This window comes from Ceratosolen solmsi, unplaced genomic scaffold (genome assembly GCF_000503995.2).
Source record: "Ceratosolen solmsi marchali unplaced genomic scaffold, CerSol_1.0 scaffold14, whole genome shotgun sequence".
NCBI lineage: Eukaryota > Metazoa > Arthropoda > Insecta > Hymenoptera > Agaonidae > Ceratosolen > Ceratosolen solmsi.
This window is the reverse complement of record NW_011948420.1, coordinates 160,437-180,879: the sequence shown is the minus strand read 5'-3', so window position 1 is coordinate 180,879 and position 20,443 is coordinate 160,437.

The following is a 20,443-nucleotide window of genomic DNA, read 5'->3' as shown; positions in this document are numbered from 1 at the left end:
TTGAATGTTCAGTTAATTTTAATATAGTTTATTTAATATAGTTTATAAATCAAATAAAAAACATGAACTTTATTTCACTGTTAATGCAATTGTATTATAATTCAAATACTATATTTATTATACTTTATTTATTTATTCTAAATATATAATACTAAATATTATATATATAAATACTATAATGCTATATATACTAAATACTATATATATAATACTTTATTTATTCTAAAATTATTATTAATATTATAGCAATTATTATTCTTATTTTTAAATTCGGCAATTGTATATTTTAATTATTCCTCTAACAAACGCAGATTTATATATTATTTTAAAGTTTCTCGAAATAGACTTTTTTTATATCCTACAACATAAAATATAATTTTGAAAAGTTACCGTTAATATAATGATTAAATTATGACTTAAAATAAATTGCACTTATAATTTTGGTGAATTATTTAAATAAATATAAACTATAAATATTTAGAAAGAAAATGTTTCAAGCACTATAGTAAATTATATGAAAGTTTAAATAAAGTTTAAATGTTTACGAAGTATCCGACATAAAATGATTATATTCATCAAAGCTAATTAATATTCACACAGAATCAATTTTATATATCGTATATAAATAGCATATATAAAATAATTTGAAGTCATATTCTATAATTATCTTATACTACATTATATGTATATCTTTAACAATCATATTTTCAATATTTTTCTGCAATTGTAAAATGGTAAAGAAGTAAAACTCGAAGAACATACATGCACTGCCATAAGCCAATGAAGTTTTTCAGAAAGTCACTTCTGTGTCCATCATGTCACAGTGTAATAAAGTTTTCTAGTGGAATACTTAGATCTCACTTTTATATCTTATTTAGTGAGTAAATAATGCTTTAAATTTTTTATAAAAATCATATATAGACTTATAGTATTGTAGAAATGTTTAATCATTTAAATATTCTTGAATGAAGTGCAACTAAAAGCTTCCATTAATTTCAATAGAAAATAAATTTTTTTTATCATTTTTTATATTCTCTCGGTAGTAAATAAAATAAATAATGTGGAATTAATCTGGAAATTGTATATTTTTGTAAGAATTGATGTCTAAAAACAATAAAATTTATGAACATTCAAAATTAAATATCCAAAAACAAAATATAAATAAAAAGATATAGGTCTCGATGAGAGGATTTCTTGAGGCCGCTATTATGACATATCGTTAAATAATATCTCTTGCAATATTGTATATAAAATATATGATTCGATTTAAAAATATTAACCTAAATTGTAAACATTTGAAAATGCGTATTACAATATATTTTTTAAATATGAATATCTAATTTAATTATGATTGATTCTTATCTTCACTATTGTGTCGAGTTCCTTTTCCTATATCGTAGATATACTATTGCTAACACAATTTGACGATTTGAAATTAAAATAAAAATCATATACTATACTATAGAATATAAATCTGTTTATCACATATATATGAATTAAATTATGAAAATATAAAATTTGTTATCAATCGGCAGTAGTTATATTATATTGTTATAATTATAATTTTGTAAGTGTTTGGACCTTTTAAAAAAGGGAGAGAAATCAGTATATGAAATGCAATTAGGAGAAACTATGAAAAAATAAAAATATTTATAAAAAAGGGAGAGTATTTTAATTAAAATGTATTACAATTTGATTATTTACAATTTGTATTACAATTTGTTTAAATGCAAATTCGAATTAAAGGTTATACTATTCATAATCATAAATGTGTTAGAAAGAATTCACTGGAGATTAACAAAAAAATTATCAAAAATAACTCTGCATTTAACTAAAAACATTGATAATTATTTACTAATTAGCATAAATAGATACTAAATAAACAATTAAACAAATAATTTTATAGGAAATTAAGAAACACAAAATTGAAAATATTGCTAAACTCTTACATTAATTTATTATTATTTTTTAAATTCTGAAGTGTAACTGAATATTTTACATTAACTTTCATATTTATAAAAAAAAACTTCATATTTAAACAAATTAGCACATTACAATTTTATATCTTTCATGTTCGGTGATTTAAAACTTTTAAGATAATAAAAATAAAACACAAATATTTAGTCGTTGGTATGAATATAATATATATCGTTGGCATATCGGTATATCGTTATATCGATGGTATATAATATAAATCAATAATGTATTATTTTTGATGTAATAAAATATAGTAAAAATAAATGTTGTTAGTACTTAATTAATGTATTTAGTACTTAATTTTACTGTTTTCTTTTTTATACATAATTTTTGGTAAAATTTTTGAAATTTTATTATTTAATCATAGAATAATAAAATTATTGTAATCAACAAATAAAAAATTTATCATATAAATATCGAATGGTATAATATCTATATGTAAATAATAGTTCTTCTTCGATAATGAATTTATATAAACTAAACTTTATGTCAACTGTAAATTATGATGTTTATGTATACATATAAACATGCTTAATTAATATTTTTCAATAATTTAATTTTAGTTCTAAAATCTTGTAATTTAAGAATGCAAATACGTATAATTTTTTCTTAACTATCCATCATTTAATTATTTTCAGTATTTCGAAAATCCATTGATATTAATATAAGATGGAGATACATTTAAAACTCAATAATCATAAATAAATTTTTAATGTAGATAGACAATTTCCAATTGTACGATTATTCATTTCAATGTATTGCATCACTCTATCTTTATGTCATCAAAATACTATTTAAGGAGGATAAGATCCTACAAATAAATGGAATTTATACTATTAAATTTTATAATAAATTCATTTATTATTACTTGATTCAAATAAATTAATACACTTATTTTTTGTATTACATTGTTTGTGGGTGAGTTGAATAAGTATACGAGGTGTTATTTCCTATGTGCTTGAAAAATTCATTCATTAATTCATTTGTTATATATATACAGTCTTTATTGACTGAAATATATTAAAAATAATATTGTAAAATTTATAATATGCCAATAAACATTGAATGTAATATGTTTTATATTATATTTTCATTATTCCTGTAATAGTTTAAGTCTGAAGCAAACTTCTATGTTCATAAAATATAATAATTTAGAAGAAAATATTAAAATTTTTTGTATACTAAATGTTAGTGATAATTATTTTATGCTAATAGCACTTGCTGTGGCGATTCTTTCGCCATCCCTTGGAACCTTCACTAGCAATTGATACATGCGACCATGAAGATTAATTTTCAAAAGATAATCATCATCTCCATCGTTCATCAAGAAAAAGTTAAGAAAATCTGGGTCAATAAAGAAAAATTACGAATAGCTTCGTGCATTTCCATAAATTTTGAATTTTTTCATGTGTAGATGGTTGGTGTTCACGTGGGCCCTAGATTCTCACCGACCAACGCTGCATCCTTAAAATACTTCAGGGGCGAATGTGAGTGCGTTTATGCGTGACACTATGCCTCGCTTCTTTTTACCCCATATGATGCATCGCACATGCGTACGCGAATATGAGTAAAGGGGATGGTCACGTTGATGCAAAAAAAGTATTTTCCCGTGCTTGATTATCTTGTCTACCGGCTTGTAAGCTGAGCATTCGTCAATGCGTTGCCAGGATGACTAGATTGCGAAATTTTCCTTTTAGTTGCCTATATCACTGCTTTGTTTGTGGATTTTCGAAGATCCCTCATGGGAAACCAGTTGGCAAGATTACGCGAAATCTTTAATTAAATAAACGAATTTGTAAATGTATCCATATGTAATTACTTGATGTATAATTTTTATGACGAATTGCACAATACTCAAGATATTCAAGCTAGTTGAATAGGGTTAATGAATGAAGATTGAGATTTATTTAAAACTGCAAAATTCTTTCATCATTATAAGGAAAATAGAATTTTGTAAAATATTTCTATTTTTCATGACTTTCGCGATGCATTGAATTATAAGCAAATTTGACATATGCATTCATAACTTCTAGAGTTATGTTTTGCCGTTGGCAATGCATTATGAAAAATTTTCTATAAAAAATTTGGTAAAAATAATTTAATAATGTTATATGATTAAAAAAAAAACTCTTGTATTTGTCAGTAATTATGTATCTTTATATATAGATTAGAGAAGCTTAGTATTACCTGACATATACGCGACATATGTAACAATTATGTTATGTAGCTTAAACTACTTTAACAGAAATTTAATTGTATCAACTGGCTTGTGTAGGCATCAAAATAATTTTTATTTAAAAGTTATATAAACAAGAATAATAAACGAAATTATAAATTTACATTCACTTATAAAATATGATGAAAGATTGTGTTGGATATAGAGAATAATCGGCGACTAATCTCGAAATCAAAGGAGAAAGAGCTTTTAGCCCCTTGGCATGTTTAAGTTACACAGTCTATTAATAAGGTGTTCTGATCATCTAAGGAAATGTAAACGCGTATAATATAGTTCAGTTAGTGAGTATGCATTTGTACATGTCATTGGTTTCACCGTCGGAGCGTATAATGATAAACAATTACATGCCGGTAATTCGATACCATTCTGGGAGTTTACAGAGTCAATTGTACTAAAAACCGTACATACGTACGGCTCCCAATAAAATCGTTACTTTAATGAATTTTATGTAGGACATATAAAGTAACCGGATAAATTATCTCCAGCATAATTAATACCCTTGAACTCCCGTTCCTCTGATCGCCTCCTACTAATTCGAATTGCCATCACTCGAACCACGAAGAGCTTCTCCACTAGAATTTATTCGATTGTCCATCATATTTCGTGCATTCCTAAGGCTTCACCTAAATCTATGCATTCTGACTACTTACTCTCCATGTTTTTTAACTTTTATCAAATTTTATTCAATATTTATCTGATAATAGAAACTAAATTCATTGAGATATTATTTTTACCAGTAGTTTTTTCTAAAAATAAGAATCAATCTGGTAGCTTTTAATTGGTTTTAGTTATGTAACAAATAATATTTTGATGGGAAACGAGAATTGTATCAACGTTAAGTTTGACATATTATAGAGGACGAGTATATAAGGAAAACCAGAATTTTTACAGAAATAATAACTTATTCAGTAATAGACAGTATAGCTATACAGTTGTAAATTAGTAATATCAAAAATAAATATAATATAAAGGTTACATTAAATATACTGTGAAAACAAGCATTTATTATTTAATTTGGTTTAAAGTATTATATTTTATAATAAATACCTAAAGTAGCAAATTTATTTTAAAGCATAATTACAAATAACACATAAATTTAATTGTTGCATATAATAATAGAAATGTACACTTGTGCATGGGAATAATATACAAAAATTAGAACTGGTATAGATAGCAATAAAATATCTATTTACATAAAAAATTTGGTATTACTTTTTCAATGTATTAAACTTTTTTATAACTAAATTAATATCTATTTAACTTTTAAAACTTTTTAATTAAAATTTTAAATTTATAACAAAAATAAATGTAAATCTCTTTTAATTTAATATCGCTATAATTATTCTGAAAATATTACTTAAATACTATTTTTAAATATAATATTATGGTTATTTTAATTTAAAAATTTTATTTTTACCTTATAATACATCAGTATATACATGTACATATGAAATAAACATTTCATTTTAATGTCATTTGTAAAAATTTGTTAAAAATTTCTATATAAATAAATGAAATATCTTCAATATATCGAAATCTTTTAATATAAAATATAATTATAAATCTTATTTCATCCTGAGTTTATATCTATAAGGGAAATATAATGATTATTCACTCCCGATTGCAAGTATTATAAAATATTCATAATTCGTTTTATTATGGTAAAAGTTATTCGCATATTATATTAGAATCATACGAATCTAATAATAAAAATCCTTACCAAAGTAGCCCATAAATTCTTAAAGTAAAGTTTTAATGTAAATTTGAAATTAAAAATGAACAAAGTCAAATGTTTAGTATGATCCTTGGTTTTTAAACATATAGTACTTATAGCTATATTAATTAAACAATAGGTAATCGAATAATCGTCATCTAAGTTCCAGTGCACGCGTACCTACCTACTTTCATACGAGATTATTAATCTTGGAGAATCCTCGGCAAACGCTACACTACTATGATCATCATCTACACACACAAACCTTGTACCATATCAAGCAATTTGCACGCCGCGTTGAAGCCCCAAAAAACGAGTGATGTCAATCTTTCTCGCGCGCACAACATGTATTTCCCATAGGAATTAGGGTCGAATGGCTCTCCCACAGGAACGTAGGAGTATGGGAACGGAGTTGATCATCATGAAAGAGAGTGAGAGAAAGAGAAACAGAAATGAGAGATAAGAGTAAGTAAGAAACGCCTCGAGGGGGAAGCACCAACAGTGCAGTTCGGACCCTATAGGAGTCTTCAAAACAAAAGGGATTCTTGTAATTGAAAAATGTCGACCGATATGCTTTCTCTTCTGTTAATGCGTTGGTGTACATCTCGACGTATGTTCATGGATGCGCAATATTTGGATAACTATATATTATTTCCGAGTACCACGATGCTTCTATATATTATAGAAAAGGGGTCATTGGAAATTTTCATCGTATTTTTCGACGTCTTCTCTATTATGTTTTTCTTTTTTTCTTTAGATGAAGCCATAATGTGATAATGAAACTGCCATGAATTGTTCTTTAATATAAAGTTTCAGAATTTAATTTTTACATAAAAGATGTGAAATTAATATTTATTTTTCATTTTTCAGATTTTATTATTTCAGAATTTTTTTATTCGATGCTTAAGTCTTGCAATTAAAATTATATAATTATAATGATAATAAATTTATTGTTAATTTTTGATAATTGATTTTTTATTTATTATTATTATTATTATTTTTTTTACAATGATATCATTAAATATAAAGGTAATAAATTAATAAAGAATTCTTCGAATTTTTAAGTACTAACATTATTAATATTTTCATTGTCTTTTATTTTATTAATTTTGACTACTATTTAGTCGCATTAACTATATGAAATATTAATTATATTAGATATAGTTAATTGTTTCTAAAATCACAATGGTATAACATATGTAAAATTTCTTAATATATGAATATATGAATCATACAATTTAACATAATAAGCATGCTTCATTTGTATAAATAATGAATACGAAATCTGGTCAGTACTTAAACATTTTAATTTTCTCTATTCTTGTGTCTTGCACTGTAATTAAAATCACGTAACTGTATAGTAGAATCAATTACTACCAAGTACAATATTTTGTATGGACCACTTTAAAGTAAATTTCTAGATGTTTGTATTTTAAAGTAAGTTTTAAAATGATTAAAATTATTATTTTAGCATTATCAGTTGTAATTCTTCACTTTATCTGCATAAAGCTAACTGCTGAAACACGCATGCAAAGAATATTAATTATAGGATCAAAAGCATACCTGTAAAACTTGAATAGTGTTGAAATTAATTATTGGTAAGGTTATTAATGAGAAGTATTTTTCACTATAAATTATGTAACTTGTTTAGATCCTTTGACAATTCGAGGAACATGGGATATATGGAGATGTTGCCGCGTATAATTTATTAGGACATTATTTTAGTAAACTCTATTAATATATTACACAATCATATTGCCAACAAATCGTCTGGACATTACGCACTTTACCCCCACCCAAGTTTGACAACAGATTAATGTACCAATAACCCTTGCCCTCAAGGCGCTTGAGATACGAGAACTGAAAACGATGAAATTGTTCCAGAACAGCACAAGTGATCTTTAAATTAAAATATAGAATGTGCAAGAAATTTCATATCAAAGAGTTTTCTTCTAGGATATGTATTAAACTTATATTAAATAATTAATAATTGTTTAGGTGAATTTAAAACTATTGAATATTGTGAATTATTGGTGAATATTTAAAACTATATAAATTTTATACTATACAATATATTTTATTATCAAAATGTAAATTATGTTAACCGCTCAAATATCATTACAAAAATTTCGACTAAGTTAACTTACTTTTTCAAAATTAACAAAAACTAAATATGTTAAAGAAATAACGATATATTTTGCATAACAACTTATCAAACTTTTATTTATTTAAGTCTCCTGTTTTTAAAGTGTTATATAATACTACTCGAATAGATAATCGAAACAAAACATAGTTTTTATAATTTTATTAAATAGACCGATGCATTATATATTCAATTATTGTGATATGAAATAACTTGTTTTATACGAGAATAGAGCTAATTTAAAAGTTTTTCAATATTATGCATCAATATTATGAATGATAAAATATAACCTTTTTTAATAGATACAGATGTAAAGCTTATTACAGGATAAGACTATAATATTACGTATATCAGAGATTAGAGATTGATAAAAAGGAGAAGTGTGTATGTGAATATACTCAGTGGGAAAACAATAAATTATAAGTATGTATGTAGTTCGCAATGATGAATTCCGAATGTTACCTACGAACTTTCTGTTCAGAGGCGGAAAATTCGCGGTGATTGGTCGCGTGGCTAAGCCCGACACGTGGCTTTTGATTGAAGACATGGCTTATAATAAACGTAGGGGATCTCTGATTCTTGGGAGAGATTCGCGTGTTAATAAACGCATCGTTGATCAAAATGAATCCATGCTTGTTCCTATTTGCACGCAGCGACATTGAAGGTTATCAGGTTCACTGTGTATCTGTTATCTCACACTAAATACCATGATCTCTCTCTCTCTCTCTCTCTCTCTCTCTCTCTCTCTCTTTACAGTAAGTACAAAGACACATTCACAGTACAATAAGAACTTTCGAAAAATATAATTTTTTTTTTGAGAAATAGATATGTAATAAAGTATATATAAACATTACCTATGAGTATTATACATAATAAATTCATAATTAATATTTTAATGATCATATAGCCACATATATGGCCTAGTTATTTAATCAGATTAAAAAAGTATTTCCAACTGTTATATGAAATAAAATAAATATCGAAAAAAAAACTGGAAAGGAAAAAAACTTGGCTGTAAGATTACATCAGTAAATACTACATATAGCTAACGTATGAAACTTAATAGTGTCATGTGACAATGATTCGGATAACTATAATACGATTGATCAAATGGTAGTCTCTTGAGATAAGGTCAACAGTAAACTTGAAGGCAACATCAAAGAAAGCTTAGAACACAAGATATTGATGATAATAATGGCTGAGCTTGGCGCGTGTTCTCGTTTGTGGTCATCAGACTCTCCACATCGATAATCAATTGATTTCTAATGCAAGCATTATATTTTAACAATAAATGTATGTTAACATAACAATATTAAGTGCTACCTCTTAATTAATTCATCGAGGGATACTGCTCTCGATAGCATTTTGAAATCATCATTTATAATCCTTTGCAAATTCGTTGCGCCTATTGCAGTTTAGACTTTTTATTAATATTCTTTTATTCCTAGATTTATCTTTCCGAATTCGTGCTTAAAATATTAAAAGCAATAATACATGTTCAATTGCCTAATTAATTATTTTCATTTTTATATTCTATAAATTTTTTCGATATTATATAAATTAAAATGTATTTATTGATTGAAAACTTTTACAATTAAATATAACTACATTTTAGCTTGACAGAATTCATTTTTATTTTGTATGAATTAAGTCTGTAAAATAATTTACTTTTATCTTCTCAATGGACTTTCTAATAAGCTCTTAAAATATTTGGCTATATACATTTTTTTTCGTTTTCTTTTTTGTAATTAAGCATTAATTACCTTATTACAATTATTTATTAGTACCTTATTACAAAGTCCATTGAGAAGATAAAAGTAAATTATTTTACAGTTCAGTTAATATGTGAAGTTATAGTGAAAGAACCCTAAGTCTTCCCCTAGATAAAGACAGACCCAAAAGCATTAGATTTAGAAACAGGAGTGTATACAGCCTAAAATATCATGTTACTGTGTCACATCAGCATAGCCATCGGTATTAATCTCGTACAGAAGCTCATCACTTGAAACCTCTTACACTTTTCCATTCATTTTTTTTCATTCGACAGAATAAGAGCGATGTGCGCATCAAAGTGTGCACATATTCCTTTACCTCCTTAGCGTTCCCATTCAGAAGAGTAAATACTCACGTAAGCGTTGAGAAAACTCACAATGATGAATGTAACCTAGAGTGGAGTGAGAGAATCCGCAGCTATTAGGGCTTCTCGACTGTTTGATCAGATTGACTGCACGCGCACGAGCAACTCTCCACTGGGCGCCGATCTGGCATCCAACGCTCGAGCGCAAAGGTTAATTAAAAAGGGGACCAAGGTTGATTTGATTAACAGTTTTCGAAAGAGCGCACCACGCTCTCTTTACCACCGCTGTCTACAACCTCTGACTCTGGATTTCGCGTGCCATGCCTCTCTCCCTTAGAAACTCATTGGTAAATAAGTGATTTACGTCCTTTCGCTTTTCATTTATGTCAGGACAGAGCTTTTATAGGTCTGCGATTTCAGAGTCAGTTCTTTATTCGATTTCTGAACGCGAGATTGCGCGTTTGTCTTTAATGGGGAAACTGTGTACCCGTTGATCGCAAGAATCAAAAGCGAATACCTTTCTGGCGATTATAAATGCAATATACAGTAATTATTATTGATGATAATGCATAAGTTCTGATTTTTTTCTATTATATATCCTTTTTAAGGAAGTAAAAAGCATAGGTAATAAGAATTTACTTACATATACTTGGATTAATAGAGGTGTCTCTCAATTTATTTGACTACGTAGAACTCATTGTCTTTTATTTAGTTTTTATTGCATTTATTGTTTTCTCATTTTTACCAATATTTTTTAATTTATCTATTTAATTTAGAAATTCATCGGAATAACTCTGAGTATTTCAATTACAAAATTTAAAATAAAATTGACACAATCATTTCGCTCTCTTTATATTATTTCCAAAATTTTATTTGCTATTTTAATATATAATGTCTAACCTTTAAATTAAAAAGTAACTTTGTAAAACTATAAGTATAATCCACTTAGTTATTTCATAAAAACTATGTATTATAGCGAATAAAAGTAATTATAATACAACGAAGAATATTATATTATATTTTTAGAATTTATAGAATACATTTAGCACCTAATATCCAATAATAATAGAAAACACATAGATACTGTGGAAAACAATATATAATATGCTATTTTTAATTGAACATTACTATATCTTAATACTGGAATAATTTAATATTTAATTATATGCATTCGACTACTAAATATAGTTAATATACCCATGTCATTCTTATTCAGTTATTGAATTATCATATCATATTCAATCACAGTATTTATTTAGATGAAAATGATCACAGAAATTTGAAAAGACTACAATTGAGATAGTTTAAAAATTTTGAGTTTATTTATTTAATCTTTATTTATTTAAGTTTATTTATTTAATTTGAAAAGACTACAATTGAGATAGTTTAAAAATTTTGAGTTTATTTATTTAATCAAATAATTATCGTATCCAAAAACAAAATACGTAAAAACTTCAATTTAAAATGCCAATATAATAATGAACTAATAAATTTCATATCACATGTTCCAATTTATATATTCATTTTTAAGAAATTAACTATTTTCTAAACAGCTACTCATCAATTTATTATTTTTTAAATTAATCTTAAATTATTACTAAACTTTAGGGAGGATATCGATAAATACTATATATGTAACTTAATATATTTGTCAACTATACGAAACATTAAAATGTTCTCCCTTTAAGTTATAATGCTTCATATGTTTCACAATAAATAAACAATTTTTTAAATGTGGACTGATTATTATTTTCAAGAATATTTATTGTTTATTATATAAATTCATATAAATTTCGAATCTATTTAGACAGTAAAATATATTTATTAATAAGAATTAAGATAGGATAGATAAAGAGATAGTTATAATATTGAAAATAATAAATCGTTCATCAATTTTCTATTGTATCAAAAATAATTATTGAATGAAATATTGTGTCGTTTAATTTGTTTTTTGAGATTTGAATGTATTTTTATCATAATAAAAAAAAGATCTTAAATTATAAAATATAAATCATATCCATTATAAATTATACACCTCTATTATGTTAATAGAAACATCAAAATTGAGATACTGCATAAACGAAAATATATAATAAAAACAAACCTAGTGTAATACAAATATATCTTAATTGTATTAAAGACATTTCGATTACTAACTCTTGAGCTGCACTTTATATATCACTTTATAATGGATCCTCTTGATAGCAGCCTTGACTATATATCATAGTTTCGAACACCCTAGAAATAAATAACATTTATTTCCATTCAGGACAAGGAGCTATTGTGCACCACAGGAAGTATGAAAAAAAAATATATAAGTCGGCTCCCATCATCTAACCGTATGTGCGTATGTGCAAAATGTACGTACGACACGTGACCGCAGCTTAACGCCAGTTAGAAATTCCCTGGGAAGCTCAGAATGATAACAATAGAAGAACATGCATGTGCAATTGCAAAAGTCGCGTGCCGTTACGTCTCAGGGATGTGAATACGCCCTTTTTCTATCAACTGTTTCCTTCTCTGTTTACTTGTTCTCGCAATAACAGCTCCCCTGGTGATATTTTCTACAAACTCTTTCTATTTATATTTTGAATGCATAGTGCAAATTTTTCATGAGCATCACACAAAATATTTATGCATTTGAACTAGAGTGAATAAATTAGGACATTTATTTGTATAAGTGGATACAAAAATATTTTCCCTCAATAGTATATTGTGAACATTAGTTAATTTATTAGTAGAGATGCATAATGATAAATGAACCCTGTGAGTTTAAGAACAATCAGAGATTATCATGTAAAGAAAATTATTCATTTTTCTAGTAAAATTGGTAGAAAAGGATTTTATAAAACTGATCAATAAATTCTTGGTTTTGTGTTAATCTAAAATTTTACCTTAAAAAATTATGTATTTTATTTGTAAAAAATTGAATGAATATTCTTGATTTATGTTGGAATATTAAACATAATTAGTTGTACTTTAGTATTTTATAACAATTTAGCTGTTAATTAGAGTTTTTCCTTTTATTTTACATTATAATATATATATGTTAAAGATTTAGTTATGGTGAATTTAGCTTTAAAATAAATTTAGAAAAATTTTTAAAAACTACGCGGAAAATAAATTTTAAGCATTAATAATTAATTGGAAAATATGTAATCAGTGTGATATAATCAATTATAATTAAAGATGTAATAAAATGTAATAAAATGTAATAAAATATAATAAAATAATAAAAAGAAACATTTTTTGTTAAAATAAAGATAAAGGGTTTATTTATTCTAATAATTAACTATTAAAAACATTGGAATTTAATAGAATATTTAAAAGAAAAACGAGTTTATATTCATTTGCAGGATTACTTTTAAGATATTATATACATAGACTGTTTCGTACAAAAACAAGTCGAAATCAAGAATTTTTATAAAGATAAGATTTGAATTTAATATCAAAATCAAGTTAGTATTTTTAGAAAATTATATGTAGTTAAAAGAAACACAATAATCAAGATTTTACTTAAAAATAAAAAAATAATTGTTACATGCTATTCGTTGATAAAAAAAATGAACGATAAACTTTTTTTAATTATTATTGACTGGGTGAATAAAATAATTAATTCATATATTTTCTATATTGACTTTTTTTAAATTAATTTTGAAATGTATCAGTATTTTATTAAATTAAAAGATTTTGTATTGATAGTATTATGTTTCAAAATTAGTTAGCAATCTAAATTATTTAAATTGAAAATTACAAACATATTTTTTCTTCTTTCAATTTTATTAAGTGATTTTAGATAATTGATTTTTATTATAGAAAAATAATACTTAATACAATAAATTTATACTAAATTACTTATGCATGTTTAGACACGCCTTTGTGCAGTGTTCTAGATTATTATTCTTAAAATATTTGTAATTTTATGGTTAATATTTAAAATTCTTCGTTTAGTTTTTAATGTTATTATTAACTTTTATAATATAATATAGTAATATATTAAAAAATGATTTGTCTATCCAAGTTTTAAATCTTACTATTAACATATATGATTTCTGAAAACATTCGCATATAAACATTAAAAATAATTAGTAACTTCTGAGATATTAAAATTAAGTAATAGAATATTTGAAATAGTAAGTATTGTTTACTCAATGAAAGGAAACGTAAAAAAATCGCATTCATTTTCTATGCGATTTGTGATTATTTCGCCATGCACAATTATCCTCTTCCTAATAAGCCTCTGTGGTACAAAGTTTTATCGTCCAAATGCAAGAAGCGCGATAACGAGCTCAGCCTCGTATCCGAAGACTATTGCGAATCATGGTCGCACGTGCACACGTAAGATTCCCCTACCTGTAGGATTTATACCTCGCTTTATGAGTCATCGTCTGGTTTTTTTTTTATTTTGAAAAGGGCTCAGGCGAGACAGAGGCAACTTCCGCAAAATGTAACCGTTTTCATCCGCGAGGGGGTGGTACGTATCGATTAAATACAAAAGGCGTATGGGCAGCTACTTGTTTATCGATAATGACTCGCATTGCGCGTCCGCCCATTATGTACGATTTAACGGCCGTCACGTTAAGCATTGAATACGTCGTCTACGTGGGAAAACGCGTGGACAATGAGGGTTAGGCGCTTCTTGAAAGCAATTTTCTCTTGCGTGCGTTACATGGCTAATTAATTTTTATACAATTTGCACAGGGTCCTCAACTTGACTAGTTTATTGTCATAAATAAAATTATTATTATGTTATGTAGTTCAATTTAGTTTATTTATTTTACTTTAATTAACTTCTCTAAGTACAATTCTTTACTTACCGTAAAAAGAGTAAGCTTGGAACTATTAAAAACTCCTTACATTTATTTTAATTCATATTTAAACATTAATTTTTTATATAATATTTTACAGTCTCTATAAATGAAAGATAATTGATGGTAAAAAAAACAATAATAAGAATTCGATATTTATTATCTGCGTAACATTAAATTTAAATGAACTAAAACTTTGATGCGTAATTATTTGTGTTTTTTATTAACGAAGCTAAGCTAGATACAAAACACGCATTGCATTTATTTTTCCAATTCATGGGCTGAAATTAGGGTAATTTGTGAATAAATTAAAAATACTTATGGTTTATTTTGAATATATATATTAAGGGTAATTTTGTTATAAAAATTTTAAACGTTTTGTCTTCTATTCGATTAATTATTAATAAGTATTAAAATTAATTAAAAAACAAATAGATCTAGAATTAAATAATTTATTGTATATATAATTCCGTATCATTTTGCATTTTATTAAGTGACATTAGAAAAAGAAGAATTAAAATATTATATTCTCATAGATCAAATAATATTTTCTAAACAATAAACTTTTGAACATTTTAATTCTGAAAACGAAAATAAATTAAATGTATTTTTATATAAAGAATTTTATAATATTTATAATATTATATAAATTTATATAAATTATATTATAATTTATATAAATTAAAAATTATATAATAATATTTATAATATTACGCACAATAGAGATAATAGTATTACAAAAATATTCACAATGAATTTGATTATTTTAAATAAATGCATTTATAATAATATTAATTGAAAATACTTGAAATAAAAGGACACGTGTTAAAATGGAATTAGTCGTTTCATAAAAATAAAGTGAGGGGTTATTCATAGTATCCGTGGTACACTGCTGTCCGAACCCCATGAATGCCGAATTTCTTAACCGAAGACGCAAACAACCTTTCAGAGTAGCCATGAGCTTCCTCGCAACCATGCAACGGCTCCTAGTACTTCTTGGTCAAGATTCCCGAATAAATGTGACTATATGTGGATGTATGGAGACTCACGTTCTTGCAACAGTAGATAAGGTACATGTATACTCTTTGCTTGCTCGACATATGACTCTTAATGTGAAATTACTCTTTACAATCGTTAACTTCAGATGTACATGAAAGTGATCGGATCAATTTTCTTCTTTTCTTTTCTTTAAATTCTCAAGCTTCATTATTTTTAATAATTGTGTTATTAAACAACAAATTCGTACAATTTGTACAATTGTCATATTAAACAACAAATTCGTATTATTGTTAATACACAAATTGATTATATTATATTGAAATAGTTTAAACATTTCGAAAATAATATTCATACTAAAGAAGTGCACGTAATTTTATAGTGCTTAAAACAAAACAATATTTTGAATAGAGGGATCAATAAATTCTGATACGACTTTGATTTGCTTGTAAGTTAAAGCCTTTTCAATGACAAAGGTATCCGTTAAAAAGAATCAATCGAAGATACAAAGTTAAATATAATAAAAATATAATAATCAAGTAATAGAAAGTACTTAAATGAAGAATTGAGGGATGAAATAAGGAAGCGCAAAATATGCATAACCTAAAAATAGTAAAAGTAAAAGAAAAGAGGGCATGAAAGGTATCTAGAAGAATAAAGGTCTCGGTTAAAGGTCAACTATGTCAACAACAGAAGCAACAACAACTTTCGCTTGGTCCCTACTATTACAGACCAGTAGCAATGAGATGAGAAAAGGTAACCGAGTGAATGAAGCCAAGTCAAGCAGTAAGCGCGTTTCTTCTTTCTTCTTATCACCAAGAGTTATCAATATGACTTATTCTAAGGGTGAAATTAAAAATTCTATGTCTCTTTACATCTGATATCCTACAGTTATTTTCATGTACGTTTAAATATAAATATATCACAGTCCTACTTAGCATTTATATCATTTACTTAACCCATATTTCACTTTGTTCCTCATAAATTTCGTTCTCCGTTATCTGTGCTTATTAAAAACTTTATCAACTATTTATGTCTCTATTGTCTTATTCATAATAGAATTTCTATTCCTGAATACTTACATAAATAAGGGAATAACTATTTATGTCTCTATTGTCTTATTAATAATAGAATTTCTATTCATGAATACTTACATAAATAAGGGAATAACTTATGATTTTTAATACGATGATAAACGTAATTCATATGGCTAGAAAAGGAATATTACAAGTACTTAAATTAATTTAAATATCATTGTTTACTACAATTAAAAAATGTTAATATTTTATCAAATTACTTAGAAAATTTTTAATTCATTTTATAAATATTTTGTATATATATATATTTGATTTTGATACATAGATTTGATGAAATATTTTAAATAAAAAATAATAAATAACAATAATCGGTTATTTGTTAAAAGTTATAAAAGGTAAAATAATTTTATTTCAAATACTCTTTTTGTACTATTCAAAAGGTACGCTTTCTATTATATAAAGATTGTGAATTGTTTGTTAGAAAATAAAAAGTTTCATTTATATCTCAGTTGATACATTTCATTAGAAATAATAACCGCATTATTTATTCTACATTTGTTTACAACTGCTCTTACAATTGAATATGAAAATAAGGTAGTAATCATTGTTCTTAATGAGCATGAGAATTTCTCTTATTTTCATTAGCAATACGGTTCACTGCCAAAAGATCAAATATTTTATTGAGAGTTTTGGAATACGTTCAATTTGAACTAGATAACTAATGAGAGTACGCGAAGAAATTGTAGGCGAATCAAGACGGAAGAATAGGGAATGGAGAATCGGAAAATGTAGCAGCGACGACAGGTGCCCATTGGAAATCCCCATTCACGGAGACGTAATAGTTAACATAACTTCGTTAGACTCAAGCGAACGCTTTTAATCCTATTAAGGATTAAACCTCGGCCGCGTTATCTTGCGCACATGCCGCGTCGAACCTCGTTTAATTTGTAACACCATTCAGGCGCTCAGAGTGGAAAGGGTTGAGGACGCTCGCACTCCTGAATAGCGCTGCTAAATACTGCATCGTAATCTATTTACAAGGACGGCACCCGCTTCTGTATACCCGCTCCCGATGTATTGCGACTCGTGCAAGTGAAGAAGCGCCCCAGTGCCAAATATCGTTAAGATTGTTAACTATCATTACCAACACTTCGCTCATCATTTGTACAGCTACGCGAAAATCCCGAACTCACCACTTCGTTTCTTTAGGCTTTCGAGCAACTTCTTCAGCTTATGTCTTATAATTTCAACTCATTGCATTTCGAACTAAATGGTTAAGCAAATTTACCGAGCTGTGAAACTGTTTATCTTACTAATTATAAGAGAAAATGATACTATAGATTTTGCGAATGCATTTAGCTGCAATTATATATTTAAATAAATTCACCATTAAAAAATACACAATTCAATTAATCAAGGAAAATTTACACATGTTCAATTCTCTTTATATACTCTAATTCTTTTAGTATAAAATTAATCCATAAAATTTTCATTCTAATAAAAATAATTATTCATTTTCTGTTCTTTTTACATAAGTATAAATTGATTTTAATGATATTTTTTTTATTTTCGAATCAAAATTTACGTTTAGTTTCATTTAAATAAATTAATTATATTAATTTATTAATTAATTATATTAATTATATTTAAATTTTACATAAAGTATTGTATAACATTTATTCTTGATTTTATTTCGAATAAAAATATAGAACTCATGTATTATAAATTAATATTAAAATATTGTAACTTATTATTTTGAACGTAATTAGAATTTTAAAAAAAAATTTTTTTTAAATATATTTAAATATATTTGCCAATAACAACAAAATTTATAGAAAAACAATAAACTGAATAATTTTTTATATTCCGTATATCATTTACGTTCTATCGAAATACAATATAATCTTTAATAAAAAGCATCTGCTTTTAAGTTTTATATCTTTATTTGAAAGTCAAGATTAATCGACGAAATACAATTTTTTTTCCAATTTGCAGTAATTTTAATATTATATACGATAATCTTAGAATTTTTCATAATGAATATTATTCTTAGTAAATCTGTATGAAATGTCAATGGTACATTTCAATATTAACCATTGCTAACTTTTTAATGGCATTTTACATTTAGTTTTGTCTGCCATTAAAAACATAAAATATACATGTATACATCGGAATAATAATATTCGTGTTGGTGATTTATCAACTTGAATAATATTAAAAATTCAAACCATTACTCTACTTTTCGAATCTTTTATTATTAGGCATTATAAAACTTCTCTGAATTATTCTATTCATAATCAATAAGTCTTATGTAGACATTGCAGTAAAGAATTCTCATAATAACTTTAATATCTTTTCTAGTGTCAAAGAGTTCTGTGATATAAGCAAATATAAAACTGTTATATATATACAGATAATTACATTTTCAATCGATTTTTATATTTTTTTACAAATTATTACTTTGCTAAATGGATGAAAAATATTAAAACTTATCCCATGCTAATTAATATTATTGAACAAAAAATCCTAGTCAAACCTTAAAGCATAAGCGGTACATCGATATGGACGATAATCTTATTAAAATGAAAAATTACTTATGTGTATCAATAAACTTACCATTTTGACACATATAGTATGTACGCATGCGTACATATCGTATTTTTACATCGAAAAATGAATTGTTAATCCGGATCACTGCTTTATATAATTACCAAGTTGAACTAATAAGTTTTAAAATCTAACATCCCATGTAGAATTTACAAAAGGCATTTAATAATAAGCAGTAGCGGCCGCCTTATCTTTCTCCTTATCCTCATTCGTCACCACTTCCTCTTAGCAGCGTTAAACAAGACGAGGACAATAGGGCGCTTCAGTTGCGCCCTTAAAGCACTTGTACTGTCAGTGACACGCGCTCATTAGGAAGTCTCTCGCGCATTATGTTACCGTTGTCCTGAAGCGTCAATCTCGAACGAAGGAATAAAAAGATGCGACCGGCAAGCCCATGTCAATCGTTCTTAATGGGAAAAAAGCTTTATTCTTATTCCCCTTACGCACGATACAGGGAAGGTCGATGGAAAAAGAAAAAGGCATGATGTGGTGGCGGGGCTAATAGTGCGCATAAGCTGCGAGACTTCAATGCCAAGAATCACAAATCGCCACAACAGGTCTTGTCTTGTGCAATACCATTGCCTTACCGCCATGACACATCAGAATAATTCTTTTTTGCTTAAATGCTTTTAAACGAATATAGATTGAAATACCGATCTTCCCTTGTTGATGTAAGATTTTTGTTGCTTATCCTGATATGTGGTATGTACTTATGCAATTATTTGTATTATTATGTGTATTATAGAACAGTGATAATTTAATCAGAATAAAAGTGTTTCATCATCCAGTTAGTCGGATATAGTATTCTAATTTCTCAAAAAATTATAAATTTGTATCTATTATTACAT